We start from the raw sequence: 27,979 nt of genomic DNA on the forward strand, positions 1-27,979 counted from the left end.
ACTTGTCTTGATAAATTTAAGCCTGAATTTGGACATGTCAAAGACAATATAGACATTACCACTGAAGCTGATTGCAAAACTTAGACTCAATACTATGCAAGTCATCCTCTGAGTTCAACTGCAACTGTTATTTTTTCTATGAAAAGCCTATTTCTTCTTATGCATTCATATGTCAAGCTTATGGTCACATAATTTGTCCATGTGAAACTTCCTATGAATAGATTCTATATGGAATGTGTACCAGCACAATGACTCCAGGAGACTACATATATCATAATAATCAGTTCATTGTGAATATATAAAGGCTCCTTGCAGTATTTTTTGTATGAAAATGCCGTCAGAACATAATTGCCTTATAGTACTGCAACCATTATTATTTATTTATTTATTTTTTAAAGCCAGCTATTGTATTTATAACCCCATTTCTCTGATTCACTTTGCTCTGGCAACTTTTATTTCTTTTTCTCATTTTACTGTGAGCAAGCATGGAATTTGCACAGCTACAGAGTACAGAGCAATTATTTATTGGTAAACACATAGTATAGCAAGGACTAGTGAGCTGGTAGGCTAAGGGTTAATATTACTGGACTGAGATATTAATTTGGTATTAATATCATGTCCAGTTAATATTACTGGACATGATCACCACTCTGATGAGACATCTGACAAGTCCTTGCTGGACAGATAGTTGTACATCAAGTGAGGAGGGGTCAGCTATCTTTGCTCTTTAGATTGAGCTGATCCTTGATGTTGCTGAGATGCCATCTTCTGATTCCTCATTGTTTTAGTCTTTTAGACCTTCTAGCATCAGTATTTTTCCTTGAGTCCTCATGGTGCTAACTGTCCCCGTATCTAGACTTTATTTTTTTTATTTATTTATTTTTTTTTTTTTTTCTGTGTTTGTACTCTTCTTACCTCATGCAGCTTTTTGTTTACTTACTTTCTATAGTCTTAGCAGTTTTATCACCAGACTGACCACAGGTCACATATCTATACTGAACCAAATGGGACCTTGGATCATAGACAGCACTAGCCCTTGTCTGATGGTTGCACATGAATGATGTCCCCAGATACTTTCATTTTTGAAGTTGTTTTCTGTCTAAGTATTTGAGAAAATGTGAATGTTCGCACTTACGGATTTAGCTACATCCCATGAAATTCAGACAGTAAGCAGAAACAGTGAAGAACAAATCTAATGTATTGGCAGTGTGGAAGTCTTTATGGAATTTAGAACAATAAAATAAAAACAATAAAAAACTATGAATAATACTTAGGATCTCCACTGTGTTTTGCTGTTCAAGGATGTCTACAAACATTATATAACTAATCTCTGAATAAAGTTTGTTTAAAATAAAATATAAAACATATTGTAGCGTTCAGAAGCCGAAGAGCATTTTGTTACTGAATGAAAATTACATGGAGAATGTGACTTGAGAGAGATCTCCACAGTAAATCAGATGTTGTTATTTTCATTATTTGCCATTTCCTGGCAGATAGAGGATTCTATCATGGACTAGAATTCCACCTTTCTACAAACTATATAGGCCAAAACAAATAATGATCTCTCATCAAAGGATTTAGTACCTAAGCATAAAATGAGGTATGACGGGCAACAAAAACTTCAGGACTTGGTGAGATGCATTAGATGCATTAGGTCTGCACTAGGTAGCATAGATCATGTCCTGCTACATGAACTGCCTAACTTTAATATGGATTTTCTTAGACATTAAACCAAAGAGGTTATAAAGAAGTAATACATATAATTTAATGACAGAGTCTTGCAGCTGTCTTTTTATAAGCTTTATGAATTGTTGTGGTGGTTTTACCATGCTAGGCAGCTGAACACCACAACCGCTCTCTCACTCCCCCTCATCAGATGAGGAGGGGAAGAAGTAAAGGAAAAAACAACTCACGGGTTGAGATAAGGATGATTTAATTAAAGAGAAATATATATATTATTAAGGAAATATTATTATTAATTAAACAATTCAACTAAAGGGAAAAAAAGGGAAAGGGAAAGAGGGAGGGGGAAAGGGAATAACAAAACAAGTAAAGGCCATGTGGAAGTGCAGAGGAAAGAAATTACTCTCTACTTCCCACAAATGAGCGATGCTTGACCACGTCCTTGAAGCAGGGCCTCCACACACGTAGCCGGTGTTCGGGAGGAGGACAGACGTTTTCGCAAGGAGAGCCCACCCCTCCCTTCTTCTTCCTTTTCCCACCTTTTATTGCTGAGTGTGACATCCTATGGCATGGAATATCCCTTTGGTTGGTTTAGGTCAGCTGCCCTGGTGATGTTTCTCTCTCACTTTTTTTGCCCACCCCCTAGGAGGGTCAGAGAGAGTCCTGATGCTGTGCCAGCACTGCTCAGCAGCAGCCACAACACCGGTGTGATACCACTGCTGTTCTAGCTACAAGTGCAGAGCACAGCACTGTATGGGCTGCTGCAGGGAAAGTTAACATCCCAGCCAGACCCAGGACAATTGTAAGCAGAGATCCCATGGAAAGACTGTATTTTGTTTAACAATAGAACCCAAGTGGCTGAGACTTCTGCCTTTACTGCAAGATTGGCATACTTCATTCTGGAAGAAATGGAAAGTTAATTATCATCAAAGTAAATTCAATTTTGCTGATGTTTAGTTACATTCTTAAAATTTAAAGCTGTGATTCTGTATGTATTTAAATAAGTGCATACCTTGATTCAAGTGAGCAGTTGTCACCTGACATGGTAAAGTGAGTCACAAACACGTTGGCAACTTTCCACCCTACGGGAAATACAGTGGGTCTCTTGTAGACTTTGAATCTAGCACTATTTGGACTTCAGGAGAACTTTGAAATACTCTTCCAAGGTGTCTTGTCTAGCTCCCTTTGTGTTCTTCCCTTTAGCACTGAAACCTTAGAAGAAAAAAATATCCCCTTAGATTAGTGCTATTGTCTCAGAATTTCTCTGAAAGACTCCTTGGTTGTTTTGTGAAAGCCTTTTTTTGCCTTACATTATTAAAGTACCAGAGACAGATGGTGGAATATGTTTTGCTCTCTTAAGCACCTCATCCATTACAATAAACATAATGGTGTGTTACAGGGTGGTTATCTAATATTTACATAGATAAAGACAGCATGTTTTTGGTGAACTTTATTGGTGGACTTTGTTTTTGGTGAATCTGAAGACTCATGGCATTTTTTTTTTATTTTTGTTTTTGAGAACTTGGATAGTTTCACATCTTTCCCTGAACTTTCAGCTTTCTTCATACTCTGAGGTATAGGTTGGAGTCTGGACACATAGGGGCAGATATCTCTTTCTTTTCTCTTGAAGCATGAAGATGTATGTGATTAATGATCTCTGGCCTGCAAAGCACAGCTGTGTCATAATTTAGGACTGTATGTCCCATTTTCCACCTAGAAGCCTTGATTATGAAGATAAGTGTTTAATTGATGAGAATGTGAAAAAAAAAATAAAAAATTAGTAAAATAGATTAATGTGTCAAAGATGGTTTGGATGTTACTGATTCAATCTTGGGATACAGAAATGGCTTAAGTAATCTCTCAGGATTGCTTTAATCTCTACATTTTATTATTCTGCTTCTCTAGGGGGAGAAATGTAGGATGCCAGGATTAGTACCTGCTTGCATGCGATGCTGTTTTTTAATATAACATAAGATGAAACTATCATTTGTGCATAGCCAGTGGCTTCCTCCATGCAGCATTTAACTTGAAACTGTCAGGTAGGATGAGCAAGAGAAAGAGGAAGAGACCAAACAAGAACACAAGCAGAAGTGAGGCTGAAAATGGGACTGACGTCCAAGTGGCTCTACAGTGAAGGAAAAAGCAAGTAGTTTAAAGGCAACAAAGAAATACCAAAAAATTAGCATGTTTATAAATCATGCAATGCATTCTCAAAGTTCAGCTGCTGTGTAGCTCTTCTTGCTTTATCAGGGGTTGTCATGTCCCTGAGGGTACTGACAGCCCTGACAGTCCCTGTTTGCTCCCCTGGGTCTCCCCTGACCCTATCCATAGCTCAGGACACCATTTTAGCCCCCAGAGCCTGTGTCAGGGCTGGTCCCCATCTCCCCACAGCCCTGCAGCCCCACGTGCCAGCCTGGCCTCGGCCTGGCCCTGTCCCCAGAGGGAGGCCCAATGCCTGGAGCTACCCCCGGCTGCCTGGCTTCTGGCTGGGGCAGTGGGATGAGCCCTGGCTGTGGGACCCTGCCCTGCTGTCCCCATGGAGCCCCTGGCCCCACCAGTGCCCAGACAGGGGCATAGAAATCATTCTTGTTGTATTCCTGAAGTGGAACAAGGCCACCCTCCATGTAACAGAGAACTTAGCTCTTAATGCTAACTTGAAACCTTTCAGCAGCTACAGCCACAAACAAAAGCAGTAATAACAGGCTTAGATGATAAAGTTTTCTGCAAATTATGCATGTAGTGCACAGCCTTTAGTAATCACAGAAACACTGGGCTAGAAGATACCTCAAGCAGTCGTGAGTTGGTCATCTTGCTCCTGTGAAAGTTCTTTTTTCAGCCATGTCTGGTGCACGTTTTCCAGCTAGTAAATAATACAGATATATGTATGTTATTTGTCAGTCAATATCTCAGCTTCTTAACTACTGAGATTTGAAATGTCTGGCTGAATTTTATCCACTGTTTTAAAAACAGTGAGAACTAAAGGAGGAGAGAAAGCCTTGACAGGGGAACTTCCTTGTATTTGTAGAAGGAGCTAATTCAGGCTGAAGTTAGTAATACAACTTTCAGTGCATTTCTGATGGTAGTCAAATGCCTTACTACGTCTCAACTGGTTCTACTTCTAGTAGCAAGTGTTCAATATGCATGAAAAGAATAAATTCTGTGGTAGGAGAGGAAATAACATTGTTAAGCAAAGACTTCTGCAGAATAGCCACCACTGGAAGTACAAAATTAATTTCAGTGTGAAGTATTTGATTTCATTGTGCTGCACTATATCTCCTGCAAGAATAATTGTACTGTAACTCCTAAAGATGAATTTCAGAAAACTTGGAGAAGCTAACAGGCATGCAGTAAAAACACTGCTAAACCAGTAAAACTGCAACCTGAATTTTCTGTATGAATTCTGCTCTCCATATAGTAAAAACTTCATACCTTGCCTCAAAAAGACAAAGATGTAATATTTTCTGTGTATAATTTTGAAGAAATAGCTTTTACAGGCCTGGCACTGTCTGGTGTGTCAAGGTCTGTGTCAAAAGTTTTGTTTGGGTTTTGGTGTCATTTTAGTTTAGTGTCAACATGGAAAAAATATTAGATAAGAAAGTTGACATTGCATTCCATACAGTTTGACATAAAATGTTCTGTGGTAGTTTGGGTGTTTTTTAATTTTGCCTACTGTCACTATTAGTGCTTCGGGACATAGTGAGAGATTTATATATGTTTGAGTTTCACATGAGTTAAGGTGATAAATAACCTTTAGCGCTCTCTGGAAGACTAAATACTTTAATCCCTTCCTAAAATCCCTTTTATACCTTTTGCTTTCAGAGGTAAAATGAAGGGTACAGGCTAAGAAACTCACTCAAGTCATACAGTTGAATTAAAAAGTAAAATATTGATGACAATGCCCAACTCTACAGCTGAAAATAATAGAGGTTAGGAACATGATATGACACATAATCTGTTATAGCAGCTGTTAAAAATTAGAAAGGTGACTAGGGGTAGGTTGTAAATAGACATGAACTAGATATGGGTTTAATCCAATACTCAAGTGTGTTGCAAATTAGGAGAAACGTCTACCTTTCATATAAAAAAGTGGTAATGTCCAGTGTAGAATTATTTATACTGCAGAAAATCTTACAATTATAACATGCTTAGTGTGTGAATGCCCTCAGACTGAAGTCCATAAACAGCTTTGAATAACAGAGTAATTTGAAGTGAGAATATGTTGCTGCCTGCACTCAGTATAATTGCAATTTATAGAAAGAAGCCCCCCCTTTATTTATTAAAATAAATCACACTCCCAGAGTATAAATTTACTAATAAGTTGAAGCTATCTTCAAAATATTTTTTGACAAAGAATTAAGTGCTTTCCTGTAAGAAAAATAATCAAATAGCTCTATAACCTTCTAAGAAACTATTATTTTTTGTCATTCTGAGATTAGTCTGTGCTTAAAGAGCTCCTGTCATAGCTCATGGTATTGTGGAGAGTACATAATTCTTTCCTTATAGTAGCATTTTTTTCAGGATAGCTTTCACATTTCACTGTCATCTGCTCTTTGATACCTGTAGGATACATCAGGAGAACCTTAACACGTTGTTTCACCCCATAGAGCAAACTCATATGATGAGCAGCATTATACAGATCCCATACAACTTTGTGGAAATGTAGGAGTGTGTCATATAAATGTTGTGTCAAGACAAAATGAAAACTTTTTATTACTCTGATGATTCAACCCCTTTCCTGACTTTCAGAAGAGCTGTTAGGAATAGGCTCCTTCATAATAGTTTTTATGAGTTTGACCACTTCTAGTGCTTATGTAAAATAGTCCTCCATGGTTGCACATGGTTGCACAGTGACTACCACAGTTAAGAACCTCATTGATAACTGCAGACTATCTCACCAAAATGCAGATGATAACTGTGATAATAATACTGGCAATGCTGTAGTTGTATGGCATGTATCTGAGAGGGAGAGGAGAGAGAGGGAGGATTCTTGGTCTTCATATTACAAAACTTTTGTGAAAGTGCACAAACTACTAAAATTGTTCAGAATAAAACTCCTTATCACAGAAATTGTATTTCTATGTTAATCAAATGATAACTCTAGGCATACTGCATGTAGCCTTAAAAGACTGAAATATCCTGTTTCTATTTATTTCTTAATATTTTAAATTATCAGCAATATTTACCATTAAAAAGGAGTTCCTTAGCATGTTCAGTTCCTTGTAGTATTCTGAATTATTTAAAGCAGCACAGAAGGCAGGAACAGGCACAGAGCCAGGAACCTAGGCAGATATCCAAAGGCACTTTGGGACTTTAGATCCAAATATTTTCTGTTTGTTTTAAAGGAAAAACAGTTAAAATCATGGAAATTGCTGGAGAAATATTCTTTATTTTCACTAATATTCTATAACAGGGAACTCATATTTTTTCCTTGTTGCTCTTTTAAAAAAGAGACCTTCTTGAGATCAGTACACTGTCAGATCATGGAACTGCTGTGATGTCCAATGACCCTAATAATCCCTTTTATCTTTACTGCAGAAGTTTGTAGACTGCAAAGCAAATCATAAAGCAATCCAATATAAGTGTATCAAAAATTGATGAAAAATTTTGTATAAAGTGCCATGAGAATCAGAGTGATTTGTCAGTAGAAATCTCTGTATAGACCTTCATGGTTTAAAAAGGGACTTTAGTGTTAGCAGTAGCTACAAATATTGAAGCTTTTCCTTTAATTATGAATAATAAGGCAAATCATTAAAAAGTCAATACTAGCAGAACTATGCATTCAATAGAATAAGCCCTATTACGTTTACTAGATCAACACTGAGGTTGAAATTATGTGAAATAATTGGTGTAACTTTCAGTGCATTCTCTGTAAAAGGAAGGCTTCACCATGTAGCCAATCTTGCTTATACTGCTCATTTCCAAATAATGAATCATACCTAGACTTCAGAAAATCTAAGGTCTTCACACTTGCTTTTGCTTTTTGGAGTTCTTGTCTAAGTCTGGTTGATTCTTTCAGACTTATTTGTGCAGAGAAGTTGCATGTATTTTTATGTTACGTTTTTGCTGCTGCAAAAACCAGAACACCTCTTGGAAACTGCAGAACTTTTATAAAACAGTTAAAATGTTCAGGTCACTAATACTGAAAGAAAAAATGTCCAGGATGAATGAGCACATATATCCCTGAAACTGTCTGAAAGTTTTGTGACTGAAGGTTTTCTTTCCTGATTCTCCTTATGGGAGTCTCCTCATATGGGCAAATGGTTGGCCTATGACAACAAGAATTCAGAAAGACAGGGAGTGGGGAGAGCATCAAAAGAAGACTAGAATTAACAAGTAATTAATGTGGTAGTCCTACTGGAGTCACTTAATATCAGGATCTCAAAAGAAATGGCTATACAGAAAGGTTCTGCTTTTGTCAATAGGATCCCTAGTACTTATCACTGCCCTCAAGGCATTTTAAAATGCAATTGAATATGTTTTCCTCTTAGATGCCTTAGAAGGGGAAGAAATTTGGTGGCTGGAGTAACATAATTGGGGATTAAAATGGTAATGAATCTCTCTTTTTGCATTGTTAATGCATTTATTGAAAGATAGTTATTGATTTAATTATACTAACAAAACAAATTACATTAAAATTGCAGTCTAACTCAGTTTTGAGCTTTGGAAATGGAAATAGGTTTTTCACCTTCAGAAAAGAAGAAAATCCGATTTTAAAGACAGGAAATCAGTTGGATTACGTCTAGAAATTTATTATGGATGCTTTTGAAATGCTATTGGCATTGAAATTGCAGAGTGCTATTATTCTCCAATGTAATTATAATAGGCTTGATTGTATAATCTTACACATCCTAGTAATAACATTTGCAGAAGTAGATATGGTCTAACTGAAATCCAGGCAGACTTAAATTTTCTGATAACACTGTTAAAGCCCTACAGTAAATTGTAAAGGAAGCAGATTTGCAGTGCTGCTGCATAATATAAGCACAGTTTGATATGTCTAGGGAATGTAAAGATTCAAGCTACATAACTTAACAAATGATAAGACTGCATAGGACATACTGTGTATAGACAGAAGACATTCCAGTTATGAATGGATTTATTTTTTTATTTTTATTTTTTTTGTAAATTTTCTTCCCAGAGTTTGGGAGACAGTCTCATAGATAATTATTTGTGGTTATAGAAAGTGGCTAAACCACAGCTGTTCAACTTGGGTATTTGGGGTATTTAATTGGCTATTTTGGGTATTCAGGCTGATAAGTGGGATTTGAGGAAGCAGAATTTCACTCCCAAACTACGGGCCAGGCCAGGATCTTGTGCCCCAGCTCTTCATTATTTTATTGCTGGCAGGAAATAAATAGAAGGTGGTCCTTCACTGCTGTCTGTAAGCGTAATGACAGGCAAGGTGGCTGCTGCCCATTGACCACCGCTCAGCAGAATGCACTGCATTACAGCTCCTCAGAGGCCAAGGACCTATAGCTTCATGTGGGTTTGGAGCCATGTGTCATGCTGTAGGAGCTGATCCCCTAATTGCTTTTTTTTTTCAAATATGGCTGAAATTGGCTGATAGATCCAAACCATACTGTGCATAAGGGATAAACAGACAAACGCACAGTATGACAGCAAATGCTTTTGTCTCAGGAAACTAAATTAGAAATGGTTGAGAAATATTTTAAAAATAGGACACTTTTAAAAACAGCATTTTGAAATTATATTCAGATGAAAAATGCTTTAGAAAGTTATCTTCTTCTATCGTGGTTAATTCTTTCTTCTTCCTCACTGATTTTTTTCCTGTTAACTACTTTTGTTACTGACAGATATTATTATTTTTCATTTGAAGAAGTGCAATAAGCTATGGAGAGGTGTAGACTGACAAAAAAATAATGTGCAAAGAGAAAATGCAAGTGAAGTGATTATCCCTACACAGTGCTCCTTCCTTTATGCTCAATGGCAAATGAAGCAAAATTGAAAGAAGAAAATCTAAAAATGAGTATTGAATATATTGAATATATCAGAATTTTACAATGTCCTATCTTATCCCCAAATTGAAAACTGTGAATTATTTTATAGAAAAACAAAATTTAAAGGAACAATGCTAATCCATATAAAATATATTTTTGACAGAAGAATGTCAAACGTAGCATTGCTTGGTCACATAATTCATTCAAATGCTCTAGAAAAGTTCTGTTCAATGTAGTTTTTAGCCATGTTGTTCTGTGGCCAATGGCTATTTTCTTTTCTCTATATTGGGCTCTGAAACTGTTAACTGCACTTCTATTTGAGAAGTACTGTATTTGAACAGTTTGTTAATAATCTGCTCGTTTTGGTGGTAACTCATTCCTCTTATTCTTCCTTAGTTTCTGTAAATTTAAACATTCCATTATACATAATTTTTCTTGTTCTACATCATCTCTGGTAATGTGTCTGTATTTTCCACCTTCCCAATCAAACATTTTTGCTTTCTCTTGGATTTCCTTTTACTACATAGTGATTTCCTTCACCACTCCCATTGATATGTCTACACTTTTTGGTAGAAAGCTGCACAGAATTATAATTTAGGTAGGAAGGAACCTCTGGCAGTCATGTAGTCCAACACAGTGCTCGAAGCAGGTCTCATCAGGCAGCGATGTTTAGGCCTCTGTTGTCCACTTTTGAGTGTCTCCAAAGATGAAGATAGCATAACCTCTCTAGGAAATTTAATATGTTTCAAGGTATGCCCATTGCCCTTTGTCATACCACCATGCACCGTAAAGGAGAATCTGACTCCATCTTCTCTGTGTCATCCCAACATGTAGATGTAGACACCAGTCTCTTCTGAGCTTTGTCTTCTCAGGGCTGAACAATTCCAGTTCTCTCAGCATCTCCTTTTGTGTCATGTGCTCCAGCCCCTGAATTATTTTGGTGGCTCTGCACTGGAGCTGCTCCAGACTGTCAACTCATTTCACTCCGTGGCACTTCAGACCTGTTCTCGTAAGTGATGAACAAAGGGGAAGAATCATTTATCTTGGTTAGCAGCTATGCTCTGCTTATATAGCCAGTAGCTTGACACTGGTAGCATCTCTTGTTTTTAGACTACTGATGCCCCAACTATTTACATGTCTTTTTGAGAACTATAAAGAGAAACACATAGAGGTTGAATTAAAACTTTAGCCAGCTTTTGTCTTTGGTCTATTCTGTTTTGCCTCCTGTGTGTGTCTCCTTATTGAGAAACCAGCAGCTGGCATTGCCAGTGCCACACTGACACCTGCAGTTGTTGACTGTGACAGAGGGAACAGGTGCCCAAGCCTTACCCAACCTTGGTTTTGTTCCCTTGAAGAAAGAACTATTTAAAGAAAACCTCTTGCATAGCTCATCATGATATGCAAACCTGAGGCATGTTATGTTGTTGCATTTCCAGAGTAACTCAGTAAAGAGAAAAAATAAAAATAAAATCCACAGCAATCTACGAAGTCCATTTCAGCCTTTAATCTTTTTTTTTTTTTTTTTTTTTTTTTTTTTTTTTTTTTCAAAAATACTTCCAAAATCATCTTAACTGTAGCTCTCTGGCTGCATGAGATAAGGAAGAGTGCTGAGACAATCCCGTTTCTTCCTTTCAACCTACACATCTGTACTTGTGAGCAAGGGCTTTGCCTGGCAAGATGAAACTTAATATATCTCACTTCTATTGCATATTTCCTTGAATAGTTAAATGGAATTGGCAAAGAAGGAAAGGACTTAAGGGAAGTATTGGGACAAGTGTCATACAATGCACACTCTGCAAAATGAAAATGTGTGTTTTAATGAAACAAATACAGCAAATACAACAAATACAATATAAAACTCAAAAAGTTGAAAATCATGAGTAAAAATCTTGTGAACCATTTCTTTAATGTATGCATGCATTCACTGTATTTATGTTTTATTATAATTTAGTGGAACTATTAATATTACTTTTTTTTTTTTTTTTTCCAAAGCATGTAATGGTAGTGAAACTTCCTATCTCAAAATTATTGAAGATAGAAGACATTTTACCACAAAATACTTGAGTATTGAAAATGGCAATGTAAATTTCAACATCAGTGGACTTCAGCCATGTTTTGTTTGTTGTGCAGGAAGTAGACTCTTTTCATGCTCTTGAGCTTTCTAGTGCCCAGTAATGAAGACAGCCCAGGTGATGCAGAGATTTGCTTCAGTCAGATATCTGGTAAACTAAATTTAACATTCATTCAACCACACTTTTTATAAATGAGTGCTATCCACACAGGTGGCTTTTCAGTAGAACTTTGGCTGGATTAAAGGAAGGGGAGATTATTTAAATGCCTCAATAATCTAAATTTAAATCAGGAATGTAGTCTCTATACTTCAGCATTATTCTTGTTACTGTTTTTGTAGATCAACAGCAGGAGATCCAATAGCCACCAGTTAGTGCTGTAGTGGTTGAGGCAAAATGTTTTATCTGTAGCCTGTATAAACTTTAGCACCACATATTCTTTGGTGCTTTTATTTTGTTTAGTAATAGAAAGCACATAAAATTCATGGAATTGGCAGAAGCTGATGTAGCAGCCTGTTTAAGTTTGCTGTGTATATAAAATGCAGCGTATATTTTGGACTAAGTCTTTCTCTCATGTTCCACCCCAGGGTATTTATTTTCTTCATAAGCACACATAAAATGTATTTAATGATATGATTTTTTTCTAGTAGAATATACTGAACTGTGGCGTGAATTATTATTTCACTTATTTTCGCTGTTGCTTTATTTTGACCAGAATTATGACTGGAATTACGGGGTGGCTGGTTCCACAGCTGCTTTCCAAATCATATTACAATCAAACCATCCAGTTGACTTTCAAGAATACTCAATTCCATATTTTCTAAGTGTCCATGAAGGCACTTTGACTATCTCGGTAGTCCAGAAATCTAGTGTGAAAGGAGAGTTTAATCTGTTTTCCTCAGAGTTTAATCTATATTCCTTAGCTTCTGGAAAAGTAAGAGGATGATTCCTCCCAAGTGCAGGACAGTATGAAGGCCATAAAAGAACATTATTAGGATTTAAGTCAAGATGTGAGCTGGAGTATTGACAGCTTCATAGATTAGGGGTTTATGTTTGTGCCTTATTCAACAATTATAGCACTCATAGTTGTGATGTTAAACTTATTCACCAAGGCTCATGATTATATCTTGAGGATACACCACTAAGGAAATACTTCTGACTTGTCCCTGAGAAAGGCTTCTCCTGTAAGAGTCAAGCTGCATGAAGCAGGGATTATATTTTCCTGTTGTATTATCTCGCTGAGAAGTGCAGCTCAATGCAAATAAATCATTGACTATTTCTGCAGTGGTATTATTTACAGCATAATAAACTGAGATGGCTATAAATACAGAGCTGTAATACTGACTGCCTCATCCGGTGCACTCTTTCATGTACTTAAAAAAAATAAATAAATCAAAAAAGCCTTGAGCATACAAGCTAGCAAAACATTTGTTTCCAGACCTTACTAATTTTGTAATTCACACTGAAGCCAACACCCTTCCCTGACAGTGATTGGGCTTCTAATTAAGGATTTAAGTCTGAACACATGCTCTTAACTCCTAGTTTAAGACTACACCGTGTGCTGCAGCTAGGTTATATATTTCCCCCAGACAGGGTTAGCAGTAAGAGTTGGTTGTAGTTGTTTCCGTGTGTTAGAAAGCAAAGTGAGAGCTCTGGAAGGATCATGTTTTCAGGTATGATATTGTGGCATACAAGTGCTTTTGTTATAGGTGCTTAAAGTTTTTAAGATTTCTGTTTTGCAGGAATAGTTTTCCAGCATCTCCCTTGTGAGGAAAGGCTGAGGGAGCTGGGTCTCTTTAGCTTGAAGAGGAGACTGAGGGGTGGCCTCATTAATGTTTATAAATATGTAAAAGGTGATGGTCAGGAAGACAGAGCCAGGCTCTTCTCAGTGACATCTAATAATAGGACAAGGGGCAATGGGTGCAAGCTGGAACATAGGAGGTTTTGCTTAAATATGAGATGAAACTTTTTTGTGGTGAGAGTGACAGAGCACTAGGGGGGCTACCCATGGGCTTGTGGAGTCACCTTCTCTGAAGACATTCAAACTCCCCCTGGATGTGTTCCTGTGTGACATGATTCAGGTGTTCCTGCTCCGGCAGGGGGATTGGACTAGATGATCTTTCAAGGTCTCTCCTAATCCCTAATGTTCTGTGATTCTGTGAAAGTAGTTTACTGATTAAAACTAAAAGGAAAGGGATGTCCTGAGAAGGTCAAAAATTGATTAGCTGATCTGGCAGATGGCTTTTATGATGGTGTTCCTTAGACCTCTTTTAATGGCATATGCAAATGTTTATATTGTTTTGGCTTTGCTTTGTACAGAAAAGTGAAAAGCGTCGAGGGGTTAAACAGAAGTTACTGCTCAGGTTAACTTAACGCTGTTCAATGAGAAAACTTAGACTGCAGTTGGGATTTAATCTGAAGGAACTTTATCAGACCACTTATGTAGTTAGAAAACATAAAGCAGCAAATTCCTACTGAAAATACTGCTTCTCATCATGGAAAATAATCTAGTTAGGTTTTCATCCTATTAAGTGAAACTGTCATTAAGATATGGTATGTGTATATCTATCTATATATATCACTTTGTATCTAAGCCCAATATACTGAGTAACTAATATTATAAAATGATATTGGGCAGTTATCATGTTCAGCATGACTTTTTTTTCTTTTTCATTAGTGAGTAATGAATATGTGGTCATGTGTAGAAGTCATCTGTTAGCATTCCTTTACATTGATATGGATTCAATGGTAAAGTCCAAGCCAAAACCTTTTGTTATCCTGAATTATTTTTATATTTTTTGGCCATCCTGCAAGTTAATTACTCTTTAATTCTTTGAAATCATTGAAATTTTGGTGTTCTTCCTTGCCCCGTTCTCATATTCTTATGAAGGCAATGCTTTTGAATAATCCCATGTAGAAAAGCTTCCTTTGTATTACTTCACGTATTTTTAGGGTGCATTGTTTAAACGAGTAATATGGGTCAGTGCTACAAGTGTTCCCAGTAATTCTCAGTTTTGCAAAGAGAAAACAAATTATCCAACCTGTAAAATGAATTTGTTGATTCGGGATCCTATATAAGTTATGATTGAGCAAAAGTGAAAGGAGTTTAAAAAGAATTGAGAGCTGGAAGTATTATTTCATTTTTCATTTAAATTTATAAACTATAAAGGTAGTTTACTATCCAGGCTTTTTTTTTTTTTTTTTCCCCTCTGGCCAGTAGTTTGATTAAAATAACAAATACCTTGTCTGGCATGCTCTGCGTTCTGCATCAGCATCTGATTTGATAATACTTAAAAACTAACTTTGCTTTGGGACCTATTTCAGGGGCACTGATGTCAAAAGCACTTTTTTTTTTTTTTTTTTTCCTATACTTTAGGACTGCAAACTGAATTCCTACAGCATTATCTGTGAGATGCCAATTGGTTAAAAAATCCTGTCTCCCCATGATAACTTTCATCAACAGTGATGTAGAGATGTAAAATACGTGGCTGAAATCCCACAATTTCTTGTGGGAACTTTCCACTGTATTTCTTGAGCCCTCTTGATACGGCCAAACTTGCATGAAAAAAAATACTTCATGCAAGACACTGATTTACTTCAAGGCAGGAACGAGGAAACACTTTAAAGTAGCGTGTAAGGACACAGAGCATTTCCAGACTACAGATCGAGGGAGTATAGTAGCATGCCGGGGGAAGAATTTCTCTTTCATCTGAATAACTGTGAATGTACCAAATGCCAGCTTTTTCTTAATGTGGCGAGTGAGTTTTTGCAGCCTTTGGAAAGGTGAGCATTCAGGTTGACAGGCTGCCCAGTGCATGGAAGAGATGTGTCAGTAAACAAACTTCAGCTGTCACATGAAGTGCTGACACATGAGTGGTCAGGTTATCGTGGTTTCAAGGTGTTATACAGGATAACAAGGACCTATGTCTTGCTTTTGAAGAGGAAGTAGAGATATAAACTATTGAATACTGAATGTCATAGCTATGAATATTAATGTGCTATTTGAGGTCACTTTTCAGAAGGCTTTTCCTCCAACTTTCTTCTGAAGTCTGCTCAACAGCTTTCTGAAAAATAGGGAGGAAAGGGGGGAAAAAGGGTATAAACTCATTCGAGCAAGTATTTCTTTGGGTTGTTAAACTTGGTCATATTTCCCTCTGAGGTTTTTCTCTTTCCCTCAGGGACTGCAGAGCATGCTAGTATATATGCTTTATGGCACAAGGAGGAAAAGAAATGTTGTGCCCCAAATATGAGGCAAAAACCAAAGTCTGTAATATAAATAAAATGGAACATTTGATTGATTTTTGAATGTTTATTCTGTATTGTTCTTAATATTCTATCTTGAATTTAATAAAAAAAGTAAGAAATATTAGTGCTGCTACAGTCATCTAATATATATCCAAATGTCATAATGGTAAATATAGTGTGTGAGGACATGAATAGAGTAACATTTTCAGTATATTTTTTCAGAGTATAACTTTTTAAAGCATCTTGCATAAACAGATGAGATTAAAACTGCTTTTCGTCAGGCAGCATGTTTTCCTTTTTATGGAATACTTTTCTACATCAGTATTTTTACTCCAAGTTACATTTCAAAGCAACAGTGATTTTCTTATTTTTATTATAACTCTGTTTTTGTGCTAAATGGAATATTTACTTTCTCTGTGCATACGTATGTTAAGTTAGAAGGCTTCCATTTAAGTCCTGAGTTTCATAAAGGAAACAAATGGTAATGTGATGTTTTATGCCAATACTAATCAAATACTACCTACCAGTCATCTTTCTTGCTTGTATCATTTCTGGCATGTACACAAAGCCTCTAACATTAATTCAGTCATACTGGATATGCATATTTCAACGCCTGAGAGTATTTACTACTACTACTACTGTTGCATACAAACACAGAAATGTGTTTTTTTGTAAAGCTCTTCCTGATAGAATGCTACCATTCAGCAATCCTTTATGTGAATGCAGAACTGGTTAATGGGATCAGGCTGAAAGTGTTTGTAATGACTTTAATGGAGATCTCTGATTTACAGTGCCTGAAGAAGGAAGTGAAAACATCTTATAAAGCAGGCTAGAGGATTGTTAAGTCATCTGTTTGTTTCAGAGAAGCATCGCGTACTTAAGTGAATTCAGCAGTCTGTGTAGAGGACTGTGTTACTTAGAAACAGAGTCCTGGTAAACCTGTGTACTCCTAGCTTTTGAGTTTAGCTTGCAGCTCTAAGCTGCTCCATACAGGTATGCTCAGTTACTGTTTAGTGAAGTGACTGAGCTGTGTTCAAACAGAAAGGGTTGTCATTTCTGCTCAGCATCCTTGACATGCATTGTCAGTAATTTCTGCCAGAGTTGGGGTGACAGGTGGGTTCTGTAACTGCAGTCTGGGGCTTTTTTGGTTTCATCCTATGACAGGCAAGCATGAGGGCGTGATTTAGTGAATAATGATGTAGCCAGTCGTACATAAGAAAATGAGTGCAAGTTTTTGTAGCTCATCACCTTTATGCTGCTTAAATGTTATACACATCTGTAGTCCACTTCTATATGTGTACACTACCCCAAGTCACTAAAGGACATCTCCCTCAGAGCTTGGTCTGCTGGCTTTGCACACATTGAAACCATAACAGAGTCCTGTATCACTCTGCATGGTTCCTAGAAAGTATTGCTCTCTGCCTGGCACAGAGGTGAAACAATCCCCAAGAGCAATAAATTACTAATTAGCCACATATTTTCATGAAATATTAACGCATTAATCCTCCTGCATTGTGCTTAATGCTGCTAAATGAGTTGGTAACTGAATGAGTGAGTTAAAGCCAATACGGTCTATGTAGTACAGCAAAGTGCTGTTCGACAGCATGATTACAAATTAGAGCAAAGGGTAATTTATATCTTCTTATGGCCTCTTCTTGGCATGTACACTGATCAATCAATGTGTAATTTACCATACAGACTAGTTGCGTTCATGGATGTGAAGTGGAAATGTTTCTGTGTGAGCTTGGGTAAAGCTGCTGCCTGAGATTAGGCAACTTTGCATGAGTCATGTGCTGTGGCAATTAATATCAAGGGAGTAAAAAACACGTTACGTCCATGAGCTTTCTAACGTTATCTACAACTCCTAACACTACTCAATGATCTTTTGTATTCATTGATGCATAGTAAACAAGGGACGTGATTGAAAAAAGACTTTTCTTCTGACCTATACAGAGGCAATAGTTGCCAGCCAAGGGTATTTATAGCTAGTGGTTTTTTTGCTTCTTAGGAGAAAGATGTCCAGACTGTTTTGTTTTTCAAGTTTGTTGTCAAGGCATACCTTAAAATGGCAGTTCACTTCTCAGCCAGAATCCTTAAATATTTTTATTGTTTGATTAGCAATTATAGTGCAGCATTCACGCTCTATCTGGAATATGAGCAATTTTTTTCTTTCCTCCTTCCTCTCTGTTGCTTTACTCTTCCTGCAGACACTAGGAGGGATACAGGAGGCAGCCTGCATTTTATGTGGAGGCTTTATAAAGTGAATAGTGACAAGTCAAATTATTGCTAATCCTAATGGTAGTACAGGGCTTATTTGGGACTAAACTCTAGGCTGAACGTGGGGTAGCAAAAGTCTCTAAGTATGGGCAAATCTCTTCATTTAATGCTTTTGTAGAGAAAATGGTCAGTCAGTTTAGGAATAGAGAGGATAAGGAGTTGGTATAGTTCTCTCGTTAGTGTGCCAGCTGACACTACTGACTGATAAGATCTTGTCTATTTGTAAATTTCTGTGTTCACACATTAAAGCCTCAGAGATATGAAGTCTTTCCCTTCCCTCACAGGAAAAAAAAAGGTTGTAGCAGAAGAAACACTTTTTAAATATATATATTCTTTACTGGAGTGTGAGACAGGATGGGAGTGGCTGGTAAGATGCGTGGTGGCACTTACGTGAATCAATACTTTCACACGATTAGAATTCTGTTCCTTTGCAGGGAGTCAGTTTCAGTTTAAATATACTATCTGGAAGAGCCTGAAGTGCATGTTGATGGGGGCAGACAGAGACAAGACAGTAGCTAAGAGACAAGTCATAACTCTGAGGGCAAAACATGGGTTTTCCTTCTCTCTGCAGTAGCTCCAAGTTTTGTGACCTGCATACCTGGAAAAACAGCCCCAAGCCAAAATAACAAATCTGATGTAAAGCTTGGTGTGCAGCTATGGATGGGGAGATCGGTGGTTATTCAGAAAAAAAAGTCCAGTGGAGAAGCTCCGAGTCATATTCTTAGCACTATGAGAACATGCATTAACGTGGCTTTATGAACTTAGCTGCCAACCAAATGCAGCACCACGCCTCTGTTCCTCAAGGGTAGAAATAAATATGGAAGAGGACCAATCTGAAAAGCTCTCTCCTTGTATGTTTCTTTTATTAGGTGAAAGGTACAATACATCTTAACCTGTGCTATAACCATATGAATCCTTCATGATACAGTTTTCACTCCAATCATATGGGATCAGCTGAGAGGATGAACTGAGCTCAGAGCTGACACTCTTCTGGGAAAATGAGTGTCTCACTGTCATTTCACTCCTTTGCTGTTCTAACACCCGTTTCTATTCATTGTTTCTCCATTTGAGTTTGACTCCTGTATTCACAGCTATTATTTTAACATGCACCTGAAACTCCTGTGACTTCTGCATGTTAGAGAAGGAGCACATTAACTTGAAAACTTGTCAGTCATGACTGAAATAATGTCATGACAAAGACAAGAACTGAAATAATTTTACAGAACAGTGTGGCTTTTTGAGTATAGCATTGATTATGACCCGCGTCCTTGGGCAAGAAATTCTTTTTCTGTGTTAATTACTTATCTGAATGACACTGACACTAGTTTCTTTGTAAAATGCTTTGAGTTGTGCTGGTAAGAAGTGCAATTTCAAAGCAAAGATTCATTATTATTCTCTTTTATGCTGTACAATTTTCACAGAGCTGCTGCAAACAAAGGAATTATTAAGGCTTCTTGAGAGAAGATGCAAGTATCTATTCTTATTCTAGTCCCCCATAGTGAGCTAGGCTTCAGCACAATTAAGAAAGGGAATTCTAACCATGGTTACCTTGCTTTAAAATGTGACTCACTTTGTTCTGGGGATTATTTCCTTAACTCAAACCTTTTTGTGTTAGTCAGTGCTGTGATTGAAAAGATTCTGGAGAACAAGCCCACAATTTTCCATGTTGTTTGGTTTATTACTGGAGGGAAAACATGAGAGGAATGTTTTCAAAGCTTTTTTCTTCCCCTTTTGGAAGGCTAGGAATTGTCAAACCAAGCAATTTTCCCATAGAAGTGGTGAAACAGGCCCTCTAACATCTTCTATTCTAGGATGATTCACTAGAGTTGGAGAAAACAGTCTCTTTAGTGAAGAGACTTCCTGAGGTGCACAGTTCTCTGCGCTTGTGGCACTGAAGATGACAAGTGGCCTTTCTATTTCGTTCTTGAAAAAACTTTCAGTAGTTATGAGAGATGGCTATCTCCATTTAGACTTTGAAGATCATTTTGTGTTAACTATGGACTTACAGCCAAGATCCAAGAAAAAGCTAGGCTGTCTCAGAAGGAGTCGCATACTTACAGTGAAAACAGGTGCTAGGTGCATAGGCAAACCCTCAACTGAATTGACATGTGTGAGGACAGGTTCCATTTTAACTGAAGGTTTAGAGCAATTTCCTGAAACTATTATTCTTGGTTTAAATATAGAAAAGTGGAAGAGTTTGAATCTTGGTATCCTACATAGTTCATGGAAAAACTATGTACATCGGTGTACAGCATAAAAGTATTATAGGATAGGAGATGTCCCAGTACTTCAAACTTTTTAGAGAAACAGTGTTTACTTGATGTACACACAGAGCAGAGTTCCTGGGCACGAATCCCAAGAGATCTGCCTGGAAAGGAAAGAATTATCCTGTAAGTCATTTTCTTTGTTATTACTTTTGAGGACTATGAATCTCATCACCGCTGATGGTTGCTTAAGCAGGAAACCACTCATGTTGTTTTTGTGACTTGTACTCATATTGCTAAAAACTTTCTATGCATTTTTAATGTGTTCTTTGCTTAGATTCTGCATTATTCCTTGAGTTTCAGAAGATTAAGTTAGACCTCTTATTGGCCTGAGCCCATGAATATATTGGCCTCTACGTGCCTTTGATCTTGCAGCTGGTAACTGGATCATTCAGGGAGCAGAACTTGAAGATACTGAATGGGAAAGTAAAATGGTGAAGTGGAAAGTCCTGAATGGTGACTTTATTTATCAGGTAAATCAAAGATACTGCAACTAAGGTTGCAGTGAAGACAAGATAAGCCATGGAGAGTACTAAATGACACATGATAGTGTGTCAAATTTAAACTCACAGCTAACAGGGGTGCCGTTAAACACATCTTGCTGTATTTCTATGCTCCCTGATAGTCTTTTTTTAGGACTAAATTCTGGGTGTTGGACTATACCATAGTGTCTTACAAGTTAAGCATGCACTTCTTGTTAAGTACGTGACTTTTGAACAATTCAATCTTGCAAAATTTTGTTTCTTGCACTTGGATTGAATGCATGTATCTATTTGAGTTTGTATTAATTTTGTTAAATTGCCAGGGGGTGGGAGGGGAGGAGGGCATTAAAGTCAAGCAATAATCACTAAACGTTAGGTTATATTATATAAATATTGGTTATAACATTATTTATTAGGTGAAAGTTCAGAATTACAAATACTGTAGATAGAAATAGAAGGAAGAAAATCATAAAACCATACATGGGAGACGTTTCACACAGTCAGTGGTCTATTAAACTTTGCAGTGCAAGTAGAAGTGTTCTCAAAATAATAACTCTGCTCATGTCATTGTGCAGTATGTCATCTACACGTACCAGCTTTAGATTGCTTTGATGTTTGCCCAACAAGTCATCCAATTTCTCTTCAATGATATCTGAATTATTTAAGGGTTATTTTTTCTTTCTTTTTTCCCCCTTTTCTTTTAGAGAGCAGAAATTTAGGAATGACTTGGCAGTGTGACCCTGACCATTAACATATAAATAATGTAAGCTTGTCTGTACTTTGAGAGAGATGATTGGCTCTGTAAAGATATTTGAACAAATGTGTTCACTATTTAATCCTCATCCATATGAAAAGTAATCATACTAGAAGCATCCTATGGAAGATAAACTAATAAATCTTTGCAAGAACTATGAGTGCCTGGGATATTTATTTTGAAAAAGCAGTGAATAAAGGGTATGTATTAGGGAGCAAAATATTGTTTGATAAACCTGTCACTCCTATGTGCTGAAAAAAATATGACTCTTGGGGACTTATTGATACAGAGATGATGGTCTTTTTTATTTTAGTAACAAATCATACTATGACGGATTCAAAGGTAGTACATGATAAATAATGAGATCGGAAGTTTTAGGTGGCAAATCTGAGAAAACAATCCATTTATAGCACAACATTTACATTTAATTGTTTTAAATCAGAGAGGTATATTTGAAGCTGGATGGTTGTGTCTGATGGAGAGAGAATATCAGGGTCTTAAGCCAAAGCATATTTCAGTAACCGAAGTGTGAGGGAAGTGCTGGGCACTGCTGATGTGACACTTCTACTTACTGAAAATGGATTTTATGTTCTAGTTCTTTAAATTAATTATTCAAAATGCTGAAACAACTAAATTTGGTTCATTTGTTCGTTGACTTAGAAGTGGCATGACCTACAGTGTGTAAAACCAGGCCATTTACCTCCATTTGCAGCTCTCCAATGATCTGGTCTGAGACCTAGTCTTGACTTAGTTTCCTTCCTTCTTTGACCTTCTTTTTGCCTTACATAGAGATTACCATCTGGTGCAGACGATGTGCTCTCTTATTAACAATTTCTGTCTATGGTGCTTTTTGAAGGCTGCTAAGTCCACCATCCTGGTAAAATGCTTTCCTTTTGTAAATAAAAACCCATGAAAGCCATTTCAGGTTTGGCTGGAACCTGTGTTCTCACACATTCTTTGGGTTAGTAGATTGCCAAATGTTCCAGAGTGGGTGCCTTGGCATTGTGTGTGAGAACCAGGTTGTAAGGGCTCATGCAGAAGGTAAGTAACTGTAAAAAAAAAAAAAATAGTGAAAGGAGAAGGTTTGGTCATTTTGGAAGTCATTGCTATGTAATGAGGCACTCCTAACTGAACTGCCTGGTACAGTACATTCATACCACAAGATCTTTCTTATGCTTAATGTATTGTGAATAGTGAATAACAGCAGTGAGGCAATGTTATCTTTAAGGAATTGTCTCAAGTGCTGCTTGCTTTTAAAAGCTCTGTTGAAACCTGAAGGAAGAAGTTGCACAGAAGGAAGAGTCAGGAGCAAGATCTCACTAGTTGCCATCTGGTAGTGAAACTTGGTAGTTTGCTATTGCAGGGAGTTTTAAAAATTAAAAAAAAAAGTTCTCTATACAAAGAGTTGCTTCCAAACAGGCCAGAAACAGAAGTAGTGAATATGCAATATTTTTAAATAACTGTCTTATGCAATTAGTTATTGGAGTAATTCCCAGTATATCAAAGAACTAATGCAATAGTTAATTTATATAGCAACCTGTTAGTACACTTAGTCTTTGGATTGCTCAAAACATATTAGCAAAGGGAGTATAGAAGGATAGCACCTGACAGTAATAACTTGAGGTGTTTGGTCTTTAGAGCACTTTGAAATAAAATGTTAAGCTGCTGAATCTTGCGTTGTGTATCGCAGCGTTTCTAAAGTTCTTAAAATTCTCTTACTACAGGTCTTGCATTAAAGTAATGTCAAATAAGCATCTAAAAGCATGGCAGTCCTGCAAAGCATATATTTTGTGCTCATGGGAATGCTTAAATTCGTTAAATCATATCCTCTTCCTGCATAGAGAAAGATAAACACATATACTTCTCTTTCCTTTGTCTAGACTGATGGGTAAATAAAGATAGGAGCTATCAAAAATCTGAGTCTGATTATTTTCAGATAAAAATCAGCCTTATATTGAATTTTACATTTTTCTTGTGTCTGGGGTCACAGTTTTCCTTAACAGAAAACTCTACTGTTAATAATAGCAATAGCTGTCCCAATCCCTATACTTCTTTATTTCCCCAAGCCAATTGATATTTTAAGTCTGATTTAGGTATTAGATGCTAGTAAGCATTCTAGCTGAATTTATCAAGATAAAAAACTAAGCATATATTCTACTTGGTAGTTTTCTGTCTGTGTCTGGGATTTGGGTACAATCATAGCTTTCCAATCATAGGCTAATTTATTTTGATTCTTCTCTTTTTTAATGTAGAATTTCTATTTTCTCTAATTCTTTTTATAATCCCATTAAGTGATGGTTAGTAAAAACAATGAAGATTTCCAATTGGCAGTACAGCATGAGGCTTTCAAAATGAGTGACTCAATTTACACACAGGACAAAAGCTAATTTCATTGTGATATTGGCTTTGAATCAAGTATGCTGAGAGAGACCTGATTTGGGGTTTGCATTAAAACCAACAAAGCCTTAAGCCATCACTAAAAATCTAGTATTCTCTAAATTCTTAGTTAACCTTCAAACTGACTTAGCATCTCTAAAAATGTATTTCACAATTTACACAAAAGGAACAGTACATTTTTAATAAAACACAGAACCCTTGTAATGATTAGCAAAGCTTGTTTTTCATTTCAGTCACTTGCTAGTAATATATATGATTTTGTTTCTGATGTGTTGTGCTTCTAAAAGAGAAGAGACCATCATTAGATGAAATTCTTTAGACTGCATTTCTTAATGTCGCATTATCATTATTTCCTTGGGACTACTTACAGAAAAAATAATGGACTGATGCTGGCAGCTGTATTTGTGAGGTTATCAGCATTTTAGATGGTTTGCAAAAATAAAATTTATTTCAGCTTCCAAAAACTATAAATTCCCTGAGCTGTAGAGTTTTTTGTCATAGTACTGTGTATATAACTAGATAATTTCTGTTGAAAGAACAGGTTCATGTAATTACAAATAAGACTCGCTGAATATAGTGTTTCATTAATTTGAATAAGAAAATGCATTGCTTCTGATATGTGTATTTAACTAGCACTTCGTACAAGGAACTCAGAGTTTTCACAAGAGAATAAAGAAATTTTCAGAAGATGCTCCAATCCTATGAAAGATATATTAAGACCGACTTGTAGCTGAATAACATTGATTTAGTATTCAAAATATTTGAAAATGATTTGTATTATAATAGCAAATGCTGTGTGTCACCTCCCTAGTTTCAGCAAAAATTAAAGTTTAAAAGAAATCGAAATACAAGTAACAAAGATGTGGAACTAAAATGCTAAAAAAAAAAAAAAATAATCAAGTACTAAAAATATTATCATGAAAATGTATTGCAGAAGTTTTAAAAGGAAATGTAGTACATAATGTTTAAATGTAGGTTAACATTGCTATTTTTATTATCTTTTAAATATTTCTACTTAAGCAGGAATATTAAATCTCCATCAGAAACTTCTGTTCTCCAAACTCTCGTTGTGTTTGAGGGCAATAGGATGGCACTAGCAAAACTGCCTTTTTTTCCGTTAGTTTCCTGGTAGGTGTATGTTAGTACACCTTAGGAAGACTTTTGGCCTTCTCAGCTGTCAGGAGTCAGAGGAGAAAGGAGAAGTTAATATTCTGTTGAAATGAGTGCAGTGAACCTTTATGTATGGGTGCCATGAAGATGCACCCATAGCTGGTGTAGGATCACTGTGCTTTTAGCATGCTTTGGAGAAAAGGGGGGTTGAAGTAACTTAAGACAGATGCAATTCTCTTGGAGCTCATAACTGAGAATGTTTCTCTCTTGCCTCTATTTTAAAGAGGATTTTCTGAAGTGTTAGGAAGGATCTTAATGAAGTTTTTACACACACACACCATACTGCAAATGGTGTACAAAACTGAATCACAGAATGGCCAAAGCTGGCAGGGACCTCTGAAGGTCACCTAGTCACCCTGCCAAGCAGGATCACCTAGAGCACGCTGTGCAGGATGGCATCCATGGGGGTTCTGAGTATCCCCAGGGAAGGAGACTCCACAGCCTCTCTGGGCAGCCTGTCCCAGTGCTCTGTCATCATCACAGTAAAGAGCCCTCTCATACTGAGCTGGAACTTTCTGTGCTTCAGTTTGTGTCCATTGCCTCTAGTCCTGTCAGTGGGCACAACTGAAGAGAGACCAGCTCCATCCTCTCAACACTCTCCCCTCAGATATTTATATATATATTGATGAGGTCTGCCCTCAGTCTTCTCTTTTCCAGGCTAAACAGGCCCAGCTCTTTTGACCTGTCCTTGTACAGCAGGTGCTCCAGTCCTTTAATCATCTTAGTAGCCCTCCTCTGAACTCGCTCCAGCAGTTCTATGTCTCTCTTGTACTGGGGAGCCCAGAACTGAACACAAAACTCAACTTAGCCATCGCTTAACTGCTCAATCTGCAGAAGATACTAGATACAAAAAGAAAACCAGTAAATTTTCAGATTTGTTACACTTCAAATACACCAATAATTTTTTTTGTCAGGTCATAAGCTTTTCTGTACTATAAGGGGGAATAATAGTGCACTCTTTAGACATGAAGACATATTTTCTCTAAATGTAGGTTTCCCAGTTTATGCTAAAATATAGAGTCAGGATAGGTATGAATTAATGAAATGAAAACAGCACAAACATTTTTTTCCCACCGCTGGGAGCAAGACTCTTGTGGTAAATTTTCATGATGCCAGTATAATCATAGAATAATCAGTGCATTTAATAAGATAAATGTGGGTTCAAGTCTCAACTTTACTTTCGGAGTGTAGATAGGCAACGTTCCATTGGAGATCAATAGATACTCAAAGCATGTATTTAAAATTTGAGAGAGATTTTCAAAAAGTAGGCATAACGTTTTAGTCATTCTTCGGTTTTGCTTATGTATTTTTTTAAATTTTGGTGTCACTTAAGATAATTGTTTAAAGTTGAAGATTAAAGAGAAGATAATTTGAGAAAGTGACACAGCCCATCAATTCTTCCTCTTGCACACACACAAAAAAGCTTTTCAAAAGTTGGAGTAAAATCCAGAGATCCCTGCAAACTTCTGAATTTTCTTTTATTAAATTAGCCATCCTTTGAATTCAATGGCTTTTGCAATGGTCTGTGTGAAGTGCGAATGTAGACTTTGTACTCCTCAATGTTTTAAGTCCATAGCAATGCATGTTCACTATTCTTTACCAGCCTCAAAGGCCAATCCCATTTTACCCTGGATATAGAGCATTTGTAACACAGCTGATTGCATTTGGCCAGTTTTTATTTTTAAAGATATGCAGATACCATTATGCAATTTTACTTTCTTCATTGGATTATGGACAAGCTGTTCCCTTGATGGTGGCTTCAGTTATCTGGTCAGATGACGCTTTAAATGCAGAGGGGGAAAGCACTGGAGTGGATTTCAGCAGCCTGTAGCAGCTTATGCTGATATCTAGCACAGAGGCAGGCAGGTGGCTGGGGGTCTGTGAGCAGCCTTGGAGAGCCATGCAACTGTCCCACAGCATTTGCTTCTCAGACAGCCACTTGCTTTCTTTCTACACTTCTTGGAAGGATTAAAATTTCAAGATTTAAATACTTCTGTTTCTACAGGAATCTTTAGTCTCAGTAGATAAACTGTATTTGTGTGAGAACGCCTATGTTTCTTCATGTCATGCTTAGAACAACTCAGGTTAACACTATTTCTTTCAGTAATTCTAAAGACTTATTTTGGGAGCAGTGTGTTGAAGAAATGCATTGGCAGATGGTTGATAAATATCACTGAAGTTGCTGCAGTCACTGCTCTTCTCCAGTAGTACTTTTTGTCTGAGGAGTGGATTTCAGTATCACATCTGACAAGTTAGCATGCAGAGTACTGTCTCTAACCACATGTTTTAGGTGTCTACATTAGCAATAGATGTGTGTGAATAGTAAATTATTCTATTCAGTTATTATTTCTGATGACTAGTAAATTATTTTAATGACATTGACTATTCTATTCATGCATTACTTGAAAGTGATTGGAAGCGAATAGCTGTCAAAAAAAGGCTTTGCAGCTGCAAAAAATTACACTTCTACTTTTTATTGTATTCCCTTTACCCCCAAATAGAATATTACTATTTCTATCTTTCCACTTGATTCAGCCAGCTGCCACTCATGCATCCACAGACAATTACAATGCACTCCCGTCATATCCCAGCTGCCTGTGATATACTATTGTTTTGTAGTGCAGAGTGTACAGGATAATCTCTGAATATGCATCTCCTGCTGGTAACTATTCCTTCATAG

The 27,979-nt window shown here is 36.9% G+C and overlaps 1 long non-coding RNA gene across 1 annotated transcript in view; it reads left to right on the forward strand.

Annotated features, from left to right (window-relative positions):
• The first annotated feature begins 13,328 nt into the window (after positions 1 to 13,328).
• LOC118166714 overlaps positions 13,329 to 27,979 on the forward strand; it is an 84,878-nt gene continuing 70,227 nt past the window's right edge. Inside the window, exon 1 of the long non-coding RNA XR_004750685.1 lies at positions 13,329 to 13,383. This is a non-coding gene — a long non-coding RNA (uncharacterized LOC118166714). The remainder of the gene's footprint in view (positions 13,384 to 27,979) is intronic.

The sequence above is a fragment of the Oxyura jamaicensis genome, chromosome 4, assembly GCF_011077185.1.
Source record: "Oxyura jamaicensis isolate SHBP4307 breed ruddy duck chromosome 4, BPBGC_Ojam_1.0, whole genome shotgun sequence".
Taxonomy (NCBI): Eukaryota; Metazoa; Chordata; class Aves; order Anseriformes; family Anatidae; genus Oxyura; species Oxyura jamaicensis.